This window comes from Bufo bufo, chromosome 2 (assembly GCF_905171765.1).
Source record: "Bufo bufo chromosome 2, aBufBuf1.1, whole genome shotgun sequence".
NCBI lineage: Eukaryota > Metazoa > Chordata > Amphibia > Anura > Bufonidae > Bufo > Bufo bufo.
Genome location: NC_053390.1, coordinates 834,889,166 through 834,909,708, shown reverse-complemented (window position 1 = coordinate 834,909,708; position 20,543 = coordinate 834,889,166). Strand labels below are relative to the sequence as shown.

General features: G+C 45.3%; 1 protein-coding gene across 6 annotated transcripts in view; it reads left to right on the top strand.

Annotated features, from left to right (window-relative positions):
- The window catches only part of LOC120990539 (PC-esterase domain-containing protein 1B-like), an 85,108-nt gene that overhangs the window by 13,013 nt on the left and 51,552 nt on the right, over positions 1-20,543 (top strand). The window contains exons 1-2 of one of the 6 annotated variants that reach the window (XM_040419415.1): positions 13,523-13,534; positions 17,133-17,675. The exons of 2 other annotated variants lie outside the window; for them this stretch is intronic. The gene's annotated coding sequence lies outside the window, so the exon portion shown is untranslated. 3 more of the 6 variants (XM_040419416.1, XM_040419412.1, XM_040419413.1) reach the window with 3 other exon arrangements.

Genomic DNA, 20,543 nt, shown 5'->3' with positions numbered 1-20,543 from the left:
CCAACACAACCTTAGTGGACTCACTGGACAGAGACAGGCTACCAAATTCAACAGGTCCAGTATTGGGTTGTGGGTGGACTGCCAGACTAACTGAGGTACTGACCGTGAGGTCAGGTACCTGGTTACTCCTTCCTGGGAGGGGGAGATGTGTGGCGAAACCAACCTCGCCACTGGGTTTTGGATGGGCCTGGCTGCTGGCCTCTTGCCTCAGGATTATGGCCCATACTAACTTTTAAACCCCTGAACCTATTCAAGTGAATTTTGGATAGGTTTGTCCCCAGGTTATACTGGTTAAATTGATGTAAGTTATATGTATGGACAATGTAAACTCACAAAGTTGTAACAATTTATAATAAGTATAGCTTGTCAGCTTGGGAGATAGTTGAGTGGATAGACAGAGGTGAGGAATATGCTGGGTGTGTTTCTATTGTGCCATTGTCCCATTGTGTGTTTAAATGGTCATGTCTGTCCTATTGTCTCCACATGTGTATTGGCGATTTCCCTTTGTCCTGAGAGATAATTGGATTGCTCCTCGGTTGTCTCCAGGACAGAGAGGAGGAAACCATGATGCATTGTGGGGATGTGTTGTGTCTGTATCCTGAATTGCTACATATCTGTCCTGTGTCGCAGTCTTCCTTCTGGTCCCCTAGGGGCATGTACACCAGATGGGCTTGGTTGCTGTACTTACATTGTATGTTGTAACATATTGATTGGTTGTATTTCAAAACCCTGTGGGCGGACCTGTATTTGCAACAACTGTAATAAAAACCAGGCTGGGTGTGCCAGCACCTCAGACCACTGCTTGACCCTCAACACGGAGCCTTGTCTCCTTATTGGGGGGATCCACTGTATGCGGTTAGAGACTGATTGCCAGGAGTGTAAGCTGATTCCTGTTCGTCTGCTAGCAGCTATTCGTGAGGTTCCAGTTTGGAGTGCTATTTTGTATCCAGTTCGGGAGTTTGGTGTTCTGCAGTAGCTGTGCCTGTCTCTCAGAAAGGGGCATATCGCCTAAACGGATTTTAACCCCTTGTCTGCTGAAACGGTCCGTTACAGTTAGTATGGGCCATAATCCTGAGGCAAGAGGCTGGTAGCCAGGCCTCTCCAAAACCCAGTGGCGAGGTTGGTTTCGCCACACATCTCCCCCTCCCAGGGAAGACTAACCAGATACCTGACCTCATGCCGGTCGGTATCTGAGTTAGTCTGGCAGTCCATCCACAACCCAATACTGGACCTGTTGAATTTTGGGGCCTGGCTCTGTTCTGTATGTCCCCAGCTGTTGAGGGGGCATCTGCTACTCCTTTCTTCCTTGTTGCTCTCTAGCTTGGAGCTGTAGGTACTTGGTGGGCAGAGGCCGACAGCGCTCTGCCCAGATGCCAGCTCTTCCGCTGGGGTAGCCTGTGGGAAGTCCGGCTCTGGAGAAGAGGATAGAGGAGGTCAGAGGCCAACTGCGCTCTGCCCAGATGCCAGCTCTTCCGCTGGGGTAGCCTGTGGGAAGTCAGCCTCTGGAGAAGAGGATAGAGGAGGGCAGAGGCCGACTGCGCTCTGCCCAGATGCCAGCTCTTCCGCTGGGATGTAGTCAGGGAATCCTATCCCCAGGACCTTGTTGCAGATCGGCTGTGGAGAAGAGGATAGAGGAGGGCAGAGGCTGACTGCGCTCTGCCCAGATGCCAGCTCTTCTGCTGGGGTAGCCTGTGGGGAGTCAGGCTCTGGATAAGAGGATAGGGGAGGCCAGAGGCCGACTGCACTCTGCCCAGATGCTAGCTCTTCCGCTGGGATGTGGTCAGGGAATCCTATCCCCAGGACCTTGTTGCAGATTGGCTGTGGAGAGGAGGAATTGCTTACCTCCTCCTCCTGGCATTCCTGCAGGGTTGGTGGGGGATCTGAACCGACCTTCCATCATCCCGGTAGGCCTGGTGCAGAGACCGCGGTCCCATCTGCACCATCGGAGTTAGGGGTGCTGTCCCCCTGTGGTTGGGGAGAGAGATCAGTGGGTATTGCAGGCTCATCCCCTGCCCCCAGAACTCGGTTGGGAAGTAGCTGGGAAGGGGAGGGCTTGCTTACCTCCTCCTCCTGGTATCCCTGCGGAGATGGCTGGGGATCTGGACCGACCGTCCAGCATCCCTGTAGGACTGGTAGAGAGACCTCGGTCCCATCTCCACCTGCCATCTGTGGGTCCTCCCAGGAACAGTCTGTGAGGTCCCTCAACATTTGCAAGTAAGGACCACCTGCGTCCACACCTGGCAACTCCGGCTGCTGTTGAGGGTCTGGGCCAGCTGCCCAGCATCCCGGTGGAGAGACCTCGGTCCCGTGTCCACCTGCCTGTTGTGGTTCCTCACAGGACCAGTCTATGAGGACCCCTACTTCGGGTACCTCTGGCCGTCTCAGGGGGAGACTGCTAACCTCCTCGGATGCATCCTCTGCTCGGCTGCTGTAAGACTTCTTCCGCTGGGCAATTTCTCTCTCTTTCGCCAGTCGGAATTCTCGTTCCATCCTTGCGTGTCGCTTGGCTGTGACCTGGTTCCAGATGGCCTGGTATATATCCATGGACACATTATCTCCATACTGGGCCACTCGCTGCCTCACCTCGGCCAGCCAGTCATCTTCAGAGCCTTCCATACTTGTCTGCTCCAAGTCGCTGGATACCTCTGCTCCCAGGGGCGCTGCACGAGTGCTAGCGTTGCCCTCAATTTGTAACTCCACACGTTACCAGTGTCTCTGAGCTGCTTCTCCTCGCACTAGGACGCCATCCCACTGCTTGCCACCAATGTAATGGAACGCCTAGCACCCCGACTGGGTACCTCCGTCGATAGATGCTCCTAGTGCTTCCAGAGGACTCCAAGCACTCTGCTTGACACCGTCAGCACTGCAGACCCCACGAACCGCCGAAGCTTGGTGGAGGTCTCGCCGTCTCCTACCCACCCTGGACCTACGACAAGGCTCTAGGCTCCAGTGGGTGAACCTCTCCTAAATCCAGAAACAGGAACCAGGAGCAAGCTCTTACAAGAGCTTATACTCAGGGGAGTATTGTGATATAGCAATCCCCAAGAGTGTAGTTATTCCATCCCCCAAACATGAGCCAAGACTTCATGAAGGTATAAAACAGGAACACTTTATTGAGGGCTACCCGCCCGTATTTATGCAGGTCCCCATCCGGTGGACACGTCCCTAGTGGACCAGAAGGAAGACTGCGACACAGGACAGATATGCAGCAACTCAGGATACACAGACACAACACATCCCCACAATGCATCATGGTTTCCTCCTCTCTGCCCTGGAGACACCCGAGGAGTAATCCAATTATCTCTCAGGACAAAGGGAAATCGCCAATACACATGTAAAGACAACAGGACCGAAATCACCTACTCAAACATACAATGTCACACCCTTTACAATACACACAGACATTTAACATATTCCCAGTTAGCTCAAGTCTGAGTGCATATCATTAGGTGAATGGCACTCAGAATACATGAATACAATAAAATTAGCTATCTGGGTACCCTCACATAACAAAATACAATTCCAAAGACAGATTTAAGCTGTGCGGCCGGTCTGTCTTCTCCTTTAAAGTTAGTATGGGCCATAATCCTGAGGCAAGAGGCTGGTAAACAGGCCTCTCCAAAACCCAGTGGCGAGGTTGGTTTCGCCACACTAATCATATAGGAGGACACAGCCTTGTCTGATGATGTCACTAATCATATAGAAGATACAGCCTTGTCTGATGATGTCACTAATCATATAGAAGATACAGCCTTGTCTGATGGTGTCACTAATCATATAGGAGGACACAGCCTTGTCTGATGTGTCACTAATCATATAGGAGGAGACAGCCTTGTCTGATGGTGTCACTAATCATATAGGAGGACACAGCCTTATCTGATGATATCACTAATTATATAGGAGGAGACAGCCTTGTCTGATAATGTCACTAATCATATAGGAGGAGACAGCCTTGTCTGATGATGTCACTAATCATATAGGAGGACACAGCCTTGTCTGATGATGTCACTAATCATATAGGAGGAGACAGCCTTTTCTGATGATGTCACTAATCATATAGGAGGAGACAGCCTTGTCTGATGATGTCACTAATCATATAGGAGGACACAGCCTTGTCTGATGATGTCACTAATCATATAGGAGGACACAGCCTTGTCTGATGTGTCACTAATCATATAGGAGGACACAGCCTTGTCTGATGATGTCACTAATCATATAGGAGGAGACAGCCTTGTCTGATGATGTCACTAATCATATAGGAGGACACAGCCTTGTCTGATGATGTCACTAATCATATAGGAGGAGACAGCCTTGTCTGATGATGTCACTAATCATATAGGAGGACACAGCCTTGTCTGATGATGTCACTAATCATATAGGAGGACACAGCCTTGTCTGATGATGTCACTAATCATATAGGAGGAGACAGCCTTGTCTGATGTCACTAATCATATAGGAGGACACAGCCTTGTCTGATGGTGTCACTAATCATATAGGAGGACACAGCCTTGTCTGATGATGTCACTAATCATATAAGAGGACACAGCCTTGTCTGATGTGTCACTAATCATATAGGAGGACACAGCCTTGTCTGATGATGTCACTAATCATATAGGAGGAGACAGCCTTGTCTGATAATGTCACTAATCATATAGGAGGAGACAGCCTTGTCTGATGATGTCACTAATCATATAGGAGGACACAGCCTTGTCTGATGATGTCACTAATCATATGGGAGGAGACAGCCTTTTGTGATGATGTCACTAATCATATAGGAGGAGACAGCCTTGTCTGATGATGTCACTAATCATATAGGAGGACACAGCCTTGTCTGATGATGTCACTAATCATATAGGAGGACACAGCCTTGTCTGATGTGTCACTAATCATATAGGAGGACACAGCCTTGTCTGATGATGTCACTAATCATATAGGAGGAGACAGCCTTGTCTGATGATGTCACTAATCATATAGGAGGACACAGCCTTGTCTGATGATGTCACTAATCATATAGGAGGAGACAGCCTTGTCTGATGATGTCACTAATCCTGTAGGAGGAGACAGCCTTGTCTGATGATGTCACTAATCATATAGGAGGACACAGCCTAGTCTGATGATGTCACTAATCATATAGGAGGAGACAGCCTTTTCTGATGATGTCACTAATCATATAGGAGGAGACAGCCTTGTCTGATGATGTCACAAATCATATAGGAGGAGACAGCCTTGTCTGATAATGTCAATAATCATATAGGAGGAGACAGCCTTGTCTGATGATGTCACTAATCATATAGGAGGAGACAGCCTTGTCTGATGTCACTAATCATATAGGAGGACACAGCCTTGTCTGATGGTGTCACTAATCATATAGGAGGACACAGCCTTGTCTGATGATGTCACTAATCATATAGGAGGAGACAGCCTTTTCTGATGATGTCATTAATCATATAGGAGGAGACAGCCTTGTCTGATGATGTCACAAATCATATAGGAGGAGACAGCCTTGTCTGATAATGTCAATAATCATATAGGAGGAGACAGCCTTGTCTGATGATGTCACTAATCATATAGGAGGACACAGCCTTGTCTGATGATGTCACAAATCATATAGGAGGAGACAGCCTTGTCTGATAATGTCAATAATCATATAGGAGGAGACAGCCTTGTCTGATGATGTCACTAATCATATAGGAGGACACAGCCTTGTCTGATGATGTCACTAATCATATAGGAGGACACAGCCTTGTCCGATGATGTCACTAATCATATAGGAGGAGACAGCCTTGTCTGATGATGTCACTAATCATATAGGAGGAGACAGCCTTGTCTGATGATGTCACTAATCATATAGGAGGACACAGCCTTGTCTGATGATGTCACTAATCATATAGGAGGACACAGCCTTGTCTGATGTGTCACTAATCATATAGGAGGACACAGCCTTGTCTGATGATGTCACTAATCATATAGGAGGAGACAGCCTTGTCTGATGATGTCACTAATCATATAGGAGGACACACCCTTGTCTGATGATGTCACTAATAATATAGGAGGACACAGCCTTGTCTGATGATGTCACTAATCATATAGGAGGACACAGCCTTGTCTGATGATGTCACTAATCATATAGGAGGACACAGCCTTGTCTGATGATGTCACTAATCATATAGGAGGAGACAGCCTTGTCTGAGGATGTCACTAATCATATAGGAGGACACAGCCTTGTCTGATGATGTCACTAATAATATAAGAGGACACAGCCTTGTCTGATGTGTCACTAATCATATAGGAGGACACAGCCTTGTCTGATGATGTCACTAATCATATAGGAGGAGACAGCCTTGTCTGATGATGTCACTAATCATATAGGAGGACACAGCCTTGTCTGATGATGTCACTAATCATATAGGAGGAGACAGCCTTTTCTGATGATGTCACTAATCATATAGGAGGAGACAGCCTTGTCTGATGTGTCACTAATCATATAGGAGGACACAGCCTTGTCTGATGTGTCACTAATCATATAGGAGGAGACAACCTTGTCTGATGATGTCACTAATCATATAGGAGGACACAGCCTTGTCTGATGATGTCACTAATCATATAGGAGGACACAGCCTTGTCTGATGATGTCACTAATCATATAGGAGGACACAGCCTTGTCTGATGATGTCACTAATCATATAGGAGGAGACAGCCTTGTCTGATGATGTCACTAATCATATAGGAGGACACAGCCTTGTCTGATGATGTCACTAATCATATAGGAGGACACAGCCTTGTCTGATGTGTCACTAATCATATAGGAGGACACAGCCTTGTCCGTAGATGTCACTAATCATATAGGAGGAGACAACCTTGTCTGATGATGTCACTAATCATATAGGAGGAGACAGCCTTGTCTGATGTGTCACTAATCATATAGGAGGACACAGCCTTGTCTGATGATGTCACTAATCATATAGGAGGAGACAGCCTTGTCTGATGATGTCACTAATCATGTAGGAGGACACAGCCTTGTCTGATGATGTCACTAATCATATAGGAGGACACAGCCTTGTCTGATGTGTCACTAATCATATAGGAGGACACAGCCTTGTCCGTAGATGTCACTAATCATATAGGAGGACACAGCCTTGTCTGATGATGTCACTAATCATATAGGAGGACACAGCCTTGTCTGATGATGTCACTAATCATATAGGAGGACACAGCCTTGTCTGATGATGTCACTAATCATATAGGAGGACACAGCCTTGTCTGATATGTCACTAATCATATAGGAGGACACAGCCTTGTCTGATGATGCCACTAATCATATAGGAGGACACAGCCTTGTCTGATGATGTCACTAATCATATAGGAGGAGACAGCCTTGTCTGATGTGTCACTAATCATATAGGAGGACACAGCCTTGTCCATAGATGTCACTGATCATATAGGAGGACACAGCCTTGTCTGATGATGTCACTAATCATATAGGAGGAGACAGCCTTGTCTGATGTGTCACTAATCATATAGGAGGACACAGCCTTGTCTGATGTCACTAATCATATAGGAGGACACAACCTTGTCTGATGATGTCACTAATCATATAGGAGGAGACAGCCTTGTCTGATGATGTCACTAATCATATAGGAGGATACAGCCTTGTCTGATGATGTCACTAATCATATAGGAGGACACAGCCTTGTCTGATGTGTCACTAATCATATAGGAGGACACAGCCTTGTCTGATGATGTCACTAATCATATAGGAGGACACAGCCTTGTCTGATGTGTCACTAATCATATAGGAGGAGACAGCCTTGTCTGATGATGTCACTAATCATATAGGAGGACACAGCCTTGTCTGATGATGTCACTAATCATATAGGAGGACACAGCCTTGTCTGATGTGTCACTAATCATATAGGAGGACACAGCCTTGTCTGATGATGTCACTAATCATATAGGAGGACACAGCCTTGTCTGATGATGTCACTAATCATATAGGAGGACACAGCCTTGTCTGATGTGTCACTAATCATATAGGAGGACACAGCCTTGTCTGATGATGTCACTAATCATATAGGAGGACACAGCCTTGTCTGATGATGTCACTAATCATATAGGAGGACACAGCCTTGTCTGATGTGTCACTAATCATATAGGAGGAGACAGCCTTGTCTGATGATGTCACTAATCATATAGGAGGACACAGCCTTGTCTGATGATGTCACTAATCATATAGGAGGAGACAGCCTTGTCTGATGTCACTAATCATATAGGAGGACACAGCCTTGTCTGATGATGTCACTAATCATATAGGAGGACACAGCCTTGTCTGATGATGTCACTAATCATATAGGAGGACACAGCCTTGTCTGATGATGTCACTAATCATATAGGAGGAGACAGCCTTGTCTGATGTGTCACTAATCATATAGGAGGACACAGCCTTGTCTGATGTCACTAATCATATAGGAGGACACAACCTTGTCTGATGATGTCACTAATCATATAGGAGGAGACAGCCTTGTCTGATGATGTCACTAATCATATAGGAGGATACAGCCTTGTCTGATGATGTCACTAATCATATAGGAGGAGACAGCCTTGTCTGATGATGTCACTAATCATATAGGAGGAGACAGCCTTTTGTGATGATGTCACTAATCATATAGGAGGAGACAGCCTTGTCTGATGATGTCACTAATCATATGGGAGGAGACAGCCTTTTGTGATGATGTCACTAATCATATAGGAGGAGACAGCCTTGTCTGATGATGTCACTAATCATATAGGAGGACACAGCCTTGTCTGATGATGTCACTAATCATATAGGAGGACACAGCCTTGTCTGATGTGTCACTAATCATATAGGAGGACACAGCCTTGTCTGATGATGTCACTAATCATATAGGAGGACACAGCCTTGTCTGATGTGTCACTAATCATATAGGAGGAGACAGCCTTGTCTGATGATGTCACTAATCATATAGGAGGACACAGCCTTGTCTGATGATGTCACTAATCATATAGGAGGACACAGCCTTGTCTGATGTGTCACTAATCATATAGGAGGACACAGCCTTGTCTGATGATGTCACTAATCATATAGGAGGACACAGCCTTGTCTGATGATGTCACTAATCATATAGGAGGACACAGCCTTGTCTGATGTGTCACTAATCATATAGGAGGACACAGCCTTGTCTGATGATGTCACTAATCATATAGGAGGACACAGCCTTGTCTGATGATGTCACTAATCATATAGGAGGACACAGCCTTGTCTGATGTGTCACTAATCATATAGGAGGAGACAGCCTTGTCTGATGATGTCACTAATCATATAGGAGGACACAGCCTTGTCTGATGATGTCACTAATCATATAGGAGGAGACAGCCTTGTCTGATGTCACTAATCATATAGGAGGACACAGCCTTGTCTGATGATGTCACTAATCATATAGGAGGACACAGCCTTGTCTGATGATGTCACTAATCATATAGGAGGACACAGCCTTGTCTGATGATGTCACTAATCATATAGGAGGACACAGCCTTGTCTGATGATGTCACTAATCATATAGGAGGAGACAGCCTTGTCTGATGATGTCACTAATCATATAGGAGGAGACAGCCTTGTCTGATGATGTCACTAATCATATAGGAGGACACAGCCTTGTCTGATGATGTCACTAATCATATAGGAGGAGACAGCCTTGTCTGATGATGTCACTAATCATATAGGAGGACACAGCCTTGTCTGATGATGTCACTAATCATATAGGAGGACACAGCCTTGTCTGATGATGTCACTAATCATATAGGAGGAGACAGCCTTGTCTGATGATGTCACTAATCATATAGGAGGACACAGCCTTGTCTGATGATGTCACTAATAATATAAGAGGACACAGCCTTGTCTGATGATGTCACTAATCATATAGGAGGACACAGCCTTGTCTGATGATGTCACTAATCATATAGGAGGACACAGCCTTGTCTGATGATGTCACTAATCATATAGGAGGACACAGCCTTGTCCGTAGATGTCACACAGGTCCGGTCACAGAGGCCTCGGAGCGCGTCCTGGGGTCACAATGGACCTTCTAGAGAAGATTAATAACAAAGCGTAACTTACACTGGAATATAGGGTTATGTATGGATCACAGCGTTGTGTAACAGTGACCACTACTCTCACAGTGTAGAGGAGAGATGAAGGTTGTAGTGTATAATATTGGAATATAGGAGAGATGATGGGGGTTGTAGTGTATAATATTGGAATATAGGAGAGATGATGGGGGTTGTAGTGTATAATATTGGAATATAGGAGAGATGATGGGGGTTGTAGTGTATAATATTGGAATATAGTAGAGATGATGGGGGTTGTAGTGTATAATATTGGAATATAGGAGAGATGATGGGGGTTGTAGTGTATAATATTGGAATATAGTAGAGATGATGAGGGTTGTAGTGTATAATATTGGTATATAAGAGAGATGATGAAGGTTGTAGTGTATAATATTGGTATATAAGACAGATGATGAGGGTTGTAGTGTATAATATTGGTATATAAGACAGATGATGAGGGTTGTAGTGTATAATATTGTTATACAGGTGAAACTCAGAAAATTAGAATATTGTGCAAAGTTCGTTTATTTCAGTAATCCAACCTAAAAGTGACACTAACAGATGAGACTGATCACAGGCAGCGAGATATTCCAGGTCTTTATTTGGTATAATTTGGAGGATTACGGCTTATGAAACCCCAAAGTCACTGTTTTGAGGTCCCCTTTGCTCAGGGGGTACGAGTTAATTTGCTGACTGGAGGGTGACGCTGTAATCCGAGAATAATCAACCTTTTCACAAAATTCTAATTTTAAGCTGCATTACTGAAATAAATGGACTTTTGCACAATATTCAAATTTTTCGAGTTTCACCTGTATAAGAGAGATGATGAGGGTTGAAGTGTACGATATTAGTATATAGGAGAGATAATGGGGGTTGTAGTGTATAATATTAGTATACAGGAGAGATGATGGTGGTTGTAGTGTATATTATTGGTATACAGGAGAGATGATGGGGGTTGTAGTGTATAATATTGGTATACAGGAGAGATGATGGAGGTTGTAGTGTATAATATTGGTATACAGGAGAGATGATGGGGGTTGTAGTGTATATTATTGGTATACAGGAGAGATGATGGGGGTTGTAGTGTATATTATTGGTATACAGGAGAGATGATGGGGGTTGTAGTGTATAATATTGGTATACAGGAGAGATGATGGGGGTTGTAGTGTATAATATTGGTATACAGGAGAGATGATGGAGGTTGTAGTGTATAATATTGGTATACAGGAGAGATGATGGGGGTTGTAGTGTATAATATTGGTATACAGGAGAGATGATGGGGGTTGTAGTGTATAATATTGGTATACAGGAGAGATGATGGAGGTTGTAGTGTATAATATTGGTATACAGGAGAGATGATGGGGGTTGTAGTGTATATTATTGGTATACAGGAGAGATGATGGAGGTTGTAGTGTATAATATTGGTATACAGGAGAGATGATGGGGGTTGTAGTGTATATTATTGGTATACAGGAGAGATGATGGGGGTTGTAGTGTATATTATTGGTATACAGGAGAGATGATGGAGGTTGTAGTGTATAATATTGGTATACAGGAGAGATGATGGGGGTTGTAGTGTATATTATTGGTATACAGGAGAGATGATGGAGGTTGTAGTGTATAATATTGGTATACAGGAGAGATGATGGGGGTTGTAGTGTATATTATTGGTATACAGGAGAGATGATGGGGGTTGTAGTGTATATTATTGGTATACAGGAGAGATGATGGAGGTTGTAGTGTATAATATTGGTATACAGGAGAGATGATGGAGGTTGTAGTGTATATTATTGGTATACAGGAGAGATGATGGAGGTTGTAGTGTATAATATTGGTATACAGGAGAGATGATGGAGGTTGTAGTGTATATTATTGGTATACAGGAGAGATGATGGAGGTTGTAGTGTATAATATTGGTATACAGGAGAGATGATGGGGGTTGTAGTGTATATTATTGGTATACAGGAGAGATGATGGGGGTTGTAGTGTATATTATTGGTATACAGGAGAGATGATGGAGGTTGTAGTGTATAATATTGGTATACAGGAGAGATGATGGGGGTTGTAGTGTATATTATTGGTATACAGGAGAGATGATGGGGGTTGTAGTGTATATTATTGGTATACAGGAGAGATGATGGAGGTTGTAGTGTATAATATTGGTATACAGGAGAGATGATGGGGGTTGTAGTGTATATTATTGGTATACAGGAGAGATGATGGAGGTTGTAGTGTATATTATTGGTATACACTAGAGATGATGGGGGTTGTAGTGTATAATATTGTTATACAGGAGAGATGATGGAGGTTGTAGTGTATATTATTGGTATACACTAGAGATGATGGAGGTTGTAGTGTATAATATTGTTATACAGGAGAGATGATGGAGGTTGTAGTGTATATTATTGGTATACACTAGAGATGATGGGGGTTGTAGTGTATATTATTGGTATACAGGAGAGATGATGGAGGTTGTAGTGTATATTATTGGTATACACTAGAGATGATGGAGGTTGTAGTGTATATTATTGTTATACAGGAGAGATGATGGAGGTTGTAGTGTATATTATTGGTATACAGGAGAGATGATGGGGGTTGTAGTGTATATTATTGGTATACAGGAGAGATGATGGAGGTTGTAGTGTATAATATTGGTATACAGGAGAGATGATGGAGGTTGTAGTGTATATTATTGGTATACAGGAGAGATGATGGAGGTTGTAGTGTATAATATTGGTATACAGGAGAGATGATGGAGGTTGTAGTGTATAATATTGGTATACAGGAGAGATGATGGGGGTTGTAGTGTATATTATTGGTATACAGGAGAGATGATGGGGGTTGTAGTGTATATTATTGGTATACAGGAGAGATGATGGAGGTTGTAGTGTATAATATTGGTATACAGGAGAGATGATGGAGGTTGTAGTGTATAATATTGGTATACAGGAGAGATGATGGGGGTTGTAGTGTATATTATTGGTATACAGGAGAGATGATGGGGGTTGTAGTGTATATTATTGGTATACAGGAGAGATGATGGAGGTTGTAGTGTATAATATTGGTATACAGGAGAGATGATGGAGGTTGTAGTGTATAATATTGGTATACAGGAGAGATGATGGGGGTTGTAGTGTATATTATTGGTATACAGGAGAGATGATGGAGGTTGTAGTGTATAATATTGGTATACAGGAGAGATGATGGAGGTTGTAGTGTATAATATTGGTATACAGGAGAGATGATGGAGGTTGTAGTGTATAATATTGGTATACAGGAGAGATGATGGGGGTTGTAGTGTATATTATTGGTATACACCTGTGGTTAGGAGAAGATCAGTCATTTCATCTGTCAGTCACGCTCTGGCTCCTCCCACTTGTTGCTAGTCGTGTGGGCGTGGTCTCTGTGTTCTGTTTCTTGTGGACGGACGAGGTGGGCGGGGCCGTGCGGTGGAGTTGCTCTCGCACTTCTCGGGTGTTTTGGTCGCAGGACGCGAAGCTGAGGGTGAGTGAGAGCGGCGGCTGTATACTGTGTGTATATATACTGCTGTGTATACTGCTGTGTACTGTGTGTATATATACTGTGTGTACTGCTGTATACTACTGTGTACTGTGTATATACTGTGTGTACTGTGTGTATACTGCTGTGTACTGTGTGTACTGTATATATACTGTGTGTATACTGCTATATACTGTATATATACTGTGTGTATACTGCTATATACTGTATATATACTGTGTGTATACTGCTATATATACTGTGTGTACTGCTGTATACTGTATATATACTGTGTGTACTGCTGTATACTGTATATATACTGTGTGTACTGCTGTATGCTGTGTGTATATATACTGCTGTGTACTGCTGTATACTACTGTGTACTGTGTATATATACTGTGTATACTGTGTGTATATATACTGTGTGTACTGTGTGTTTACTGCTGTGTACTGTGTGTACTGTATATATACTGTGTGTACTGCTGTATACTGTGTGTATATATACTGTGTGTACTGCTGTATACTACTGTGTACTGTGTATATATACTGTGTGTACTGTGTGTATACTGCTGTGTACTGTGTGTACTGTATATATACTGTGTGTATACTGCTATATATACTGTGTGTACTGTGTGTGTATATATACTGTGTGTACTGTGTGTATACTGCTGTGTACTGTGTGTATATACTGTGTGTACTGTGTGTATATATACTGTGTGTATACTGCTATATACTGTGTGTATACTGTGTGTATATATACTGTGTATATACTGCTATATATACTGTGTGTACTGTGTATATACTGCTATATATACTGTGTGTACTGTGTATATACTGCTATATATACTGTGTGTACTGTGTATATACTGCTATATATACTGTGTGTGCTGTATATATACCGCTATATACCGCTGTGTGTGCTGTATATATACCACTATTTACCGCTGTGTGTGCTGTATATATACCGCTATTTACCGCTGTGTGTGCTGTATATATACTGCTATATACCGCTGTGTGTGCTGTATATATACCGCTATATACGACTGTGTGTGCTGTATATATACCGCTATATACGCTGTATATATACTGCTATATACCGCTGTGTGTGCTGTATATATACCGCTGTGTGTGCTGTATATATACCGCTATTTACCGCTGTGTGTGCTGTATATATACTGCTATATACCGCTGTGTGTGCTGTATATATACCGCTATATACGACTGTGTGTGCTGTATAAATACCGCTATATACCGCTGTGTGTGCTGTATATATACTGCTATATACCGCTGTGTGTGCTGTATATATACCGCTATATACCGCTGTGTGTGCTGTATATATACCGCTATATACCGCTGTGTGTGCTGTATATATACTGCTATATACCGCTGTGTGTACTGTATATATATCGCTATATACCGCTGTGTGTACTGTATATATATCGCTATATACCGCTGTGTGTGCTGTATATATACCGCTGTGTGTGCTGTATATATACCGCTATATACCGCTGTGTGTGCTGTATATATACCGCTATATACCGCTGTGTGTGCTGTATATATACCGCTATATACCGCTGTGTGTGCTGTATATATACTGCTATATACCGCTGTGTGTGCTGTATATATACCGCTATATACCGCTGTGTGTGCTGTATATATACTGCTATATACCGCTGTGTGTGCTGTATATATACCGCTATATACCGCTGTGTGTGCTGTATATATACCGCTATATACCGCTGTGTGTGCTGTATATATACTGCTATATACCGCTGTGTGTACTGTATATATATCGCTATATACCGCTGTGTGTACTGTATATATATCGCTATATACCGCTGTGTGTGCTGTATATATACCGCTGTGTGTGCTGTATATATACCGCTATATACCGCTGTGTGTGCTGTATATATACCGCTATATACCGCTGTGTGTGCTGTATATATACCGCTATATACCGCTGTGTGTGCTGTATATATACTGCTATATACCGCTGTGTGTGCTGTATATATACCGCTATATACCGCTGTGTGTGCTGTATATATACCGCTATATACCGCTGTGTGTGCTGTATATATACTGCTATATACCGCTGTGTGTGCTGTATATATACCGCTATATACGACTGTGTGTGCTGTATATATACCGCTATATACGCTGTATATATACTGCTATATACCGCTGTGTGTGCTGTATATATACCGCTGTGTGTGCTGTATATATACCGCTATTTACCGCTGTGTGTGCTGTATATATACTGCTATATACCGCTGTGTGTGCTGTATATATACCGCTATATACCGCTGTGTGTGCTGTATATATACCGCTATATACCGCTGTGTGTGCTGTATATATACTGCTATATACCGCTGTGTGTACTGTATATATATCGCTATATACCGCTGTGTGTACTGTATATATATCGCTATATACCGCTGTGTGTGCTGTATATATACCGCTGTGTGTGCTGTATATATACCGCTATATACCGCTGTGTGTGCTGTATATATACCGCTATATACCGCTGTGTGTGCTGTATATATACCGCTATATACCGCTGTGTGTGCTGTATATATACCGCTATATACCGCTGTGTGTGCTGTATATATACCGCTATATACCGCTGTGTGTGCTGTATATATACCGCTATATACCGCTGTGTGTGCTGTATATATACTGCTATATACCGCTGTGTGTGCTGTATATATACCGCTATATACCGCTGTGTGTGCTGTATATATACCGCTATATACCGCTGTGTGTGCTGTATATATACCGCTATATACCACTGTGTGTGCTGTATATATACCGCTATATACCGCTGTGTGTGCTGTATATATACCGCTATATACCGCTGTGTGTGCTGTATATATACTGCTATAAACCGCTGTGTGTGCTGTATATATACCGCTATATACCGCTGTGTGTGCTGTATATATACCGCTATATACCGCTGTGTGTGCTGTATATATACCGCTATATACCGCTGTGTGTGCTGTATATATACCGCTATATACCGCTGTGTGTGCTGTATATATACCGCTATATACCGCTGTGTGTGCTGTATATATACCGCTATATACCGCTGTGTGTGCTGTATATATACCGCTATATACCGCTGTGTGTGCTGTATATATACCGCTATATACCGCTGTGTGTGCTGTATATATACCGCTATATACCGCTGTGTGTGCTGTATATATACCGCTATATACCGCTGTGTGTGCTGTGTATATATACCGCTGTGTGTGCTGTATATATACCGCTATATACCACTGTGTGTGCTGTGTATATATACCGCTGTGTGTGCTGTTTATATACCGCTATATACCGCTGTGTGTGCTGTGTATATATACCGCTGTGTGTGCTGTTTATATGTCGCAGGGAATTGATGAAAATGGAGATTTGATATAAAAGGCTTCACCTGAAAAGATCCGCTGAAAAAATGAAAGAAGTTTCTTTGAAGAAATGTAAAGACTGTGGAGTCTACAGTGATGGTTTATGTACCAGAGGCAGCATTGTGCGGGGTATACCCCATGTACAGGGTCCGCTGCAGAGCATCTCACAGGGTGATGACCCCTCTCTGTACTCGGCTGTATTGTGTGGGGTATACACTGTGTACAGGGTCTGCTGCAGAGCATCTCACAGGGTGATGACCCCTCTCTGTGCTCGGCAGTATTGTGTTGGGTATACACTGTGGAGATACAGGGTCTGCTGCAGAACATTGATCAGTGTCCCGGTGCAGGCAGCTGGCAGTGAAGGGGTTACCTCCGCCTGCTCCATGTTTGTTCTCAGCTTTCAGAGAATAGAAACTTCTGGGACGCTTTTACTTTCGGTTCTGCAGACTTCAGGGGCGTGCAGACTTATGCAGTGTGCCCTGGACTCCGTGGTTTCCAGCCCATTAGAGGTGCCGCCCCCAGAAGGACAATGTCCTCTGCTGCCTCAGATCCTTGTTCTCCTCCTCTCTGACTGATTTCTACTCCAATCACTCCCAGAGCTGCGGTCACTGGCTTCTGCTGACTTGAGGTGGCGATCAGGAGGGGGCGCTCTATCAGGTGAGGGGGGATGTAATGTGCATGGCCTGGAGCTCCTGTGGAAGTGCGCGCTTCTTACATACGTGTAAGTCACATGACGGAACTGGAGTGTAACAGGAGAATTGTGAGCGCAGCTCTGGGGGTGACTGGAGGATTAGTGAAGACCTGATGTACACACTTTATATATGGAATGTCTCCTGTAATGTGTGACCTCATACAAGATCATATAGATCGTGTTCCTCTTCTCACACAGCTCAGCTGCTGCAGAACCTCTTTACTACTCTAATAAGAAGTTCTGCAACAGCTGAGGTGCCATTTAAGTGCCTGCTACAGCCACAGTGCCCCCACATAGCACTATCCACAGGGTACCCCATACAGTGCCTTCCAGATGGTACCACCATACAGTGCCTTCCAGATGGTACCCCCGTACAGTGCCATCCACTGGGTAGCCCCCGTACAGTGCCATCCACTGGGTACCCCCCGTACAGTGCCATCCACTGGGTACCCCCCGTACAGTGCCATCCACTGGGTACCCCCCGTACAGTGCCATCCACTGGGTACCCCCCGTACAGTGCCATCCGCTGGGTACCCCCCGTACAGTGCCATCCGCTGGGTACCCCCCGTACAGTGCCATCCGCTGGGTACCCCCCGTACAGTGCCATCCGCTGGGTACCCCCCGTACAGTGCCATCCGCTGGGTACCCCCCGTACAGTGCCATCCGCTGGGTACCCCCCGTACAGTGCCATCCGCTGGGTACCCCCCGTACAGTGCCATCCGCTGGGTACCCCCCGTACAGTGCCATCCGCTGGGTACCCCCCGTAGAGTGCCATCCGCTGGGTACCCCCCGTAGAGTGCCATCCACTGGGTACCCCCCGTAGAGTGCCATCCACTGGGTACCCCCCGTAGAGTGCAATCCACTGGGTACCCCCCGTAGAGTGCTATCCACTGGGTACCCCCCGTAGAGTGCTATCCACAGGGTACCCCCCGTAGAGTGCCATCCACAGGGTACCCCCCGTAGAGTGCCATCCACAGGGTACCCCCCGTAGAGTGCCATCCACAGGGTACCCCCCGTAGAGTGCCATCCACAGGGTACCCCCCGTAGAGTGCCATCCACAGGGTACCCCATACAGAAAAGCCAGAAATGACCAGATAGATGAACGGTTTGCTCTCTGTTCACCTCATTTACCACGTGATTGGATCCATCGTGGTGTATAAAACGTTTGCCTCCAGCAGAAAGCCGAGGGCGAAAGCAGTGTGAACACAGCCGAAGAAACTGAGAAGTTATGGGTGATATCCGGCCACAGTATGGTGGTGATATCCGGCCACAGTATGGTGGTGATATCCGGCCACAGTATGGTGGTGATATCCGGCCACAGTATGGTGGTGATATCCGGCCACAGTATGGTGGTGATATCCGGCCACAGTATGGCAGTATTATCCGGCCACAGTATGGTGGTGTTATCCGGCCACAGTACTGAGGTGTTATCCGGCCACAGTATGGTGGTGATATCCGGCCACAGTATGGTGGTGATATCCGGCCACAGTATGGTGGTGATATCCGGCCACAGTATGGTGGTGTTATCCGGCCACAGTATGGTGGTGATATCCGGCCACAGTATGGTGGTGTTATCCGGCCACAGTATAGAAGTATTATCCGGCCACAGTATGGTGGTGTTATCCGGCCACAGTATGGTGGTGTTATCCGGCCACAGTACGGAGGTGTTATCCGGCCACAGTATGGTGGTGTTATCCGGCCACAGTATGGCAGTATTATCCGGCCACAGTATGGTGGTGATATCCGGCCACAGTATGGTGGTGTTATCCGGCCACAGTATGGTGGTGTTATCCGGCCACAGTATGGCAGTATTATCCGGCCACAGTATGGTGGTGTTATCCGGCCACAGTATGGTGGTGTTACCCGGCCACAGTATGGAGGTGTTATCCGGCCACAGTATGGCGGTGTTATCCGGCCACTGTACGGCGATGTTATCCGGTCTCTGTATAGCGGTGTTATCCGGCCACAGTATGGCGGTGTTATCCGGCCACTGTATGGCGATGTTATCCGGTCTCTGTATAGCGGTGTTATCCGGCCACAGTATGGCGGTGTTATCCGTCCACAGTATGGCGGTGTTATCCGGCCACAGTATGGCGGTGTTATCCGGCCACTGTACGGCGATGTTATCCGGTCTCTGTATAGCGGTGTTATCCGGCCACAGTATGGTGGTATTATCCGGCCACAGTATGGTGGTGTTATCCGGCCACAGTATGGTGGTGTTATCCGGCCACAGTATGGTGGTGTTATCCGGCCACAGTATGGTGGTGTTATCCGGCCACAGTATGGCGGTGTTATCCGGCCACTGTACGGCGATGTTATCCGGTCTCTGTATAGCGGTGTTAGGGTCCATTCACACGTCCGCAATTTCGTTCCGCAAATTCATTCCTATGGGGCAGCACGATGTGCTTCCCGGACACGGAATTGCGGACCCGCACTGTGCCAGCAAAATGCGGAACGCACATTGACGCTGTCCGTGTTTTGCGGATCCGCAAAACAGGTTGCGGACGTGTGAATGGACCCTTATCCAGTCATAGTATGGCGGTATTATCCGGCCACAGTATGGCGGTGTTATCCGGCCACAGTATGCCGGTGTTATCCGGCCACAGTATGCCGGTGTTATCCGGCCACAGTATGGCGGTGTTATCCGGCCACAGTATGGCGGTGTTATCCGGCCACAGTATGGCGGTGTTATCCGGCCACAGTATGGTGGTGTTATCCGGCCACAGTATGGTGGTGTTATCCGGCCACAGTATGGAGGTGTTATCCCGCCACAGTATGGCGGTGTTATCCGGCCACAGTATGGCGGTGTTATCCGGCCACAGTATGGCGGTGTT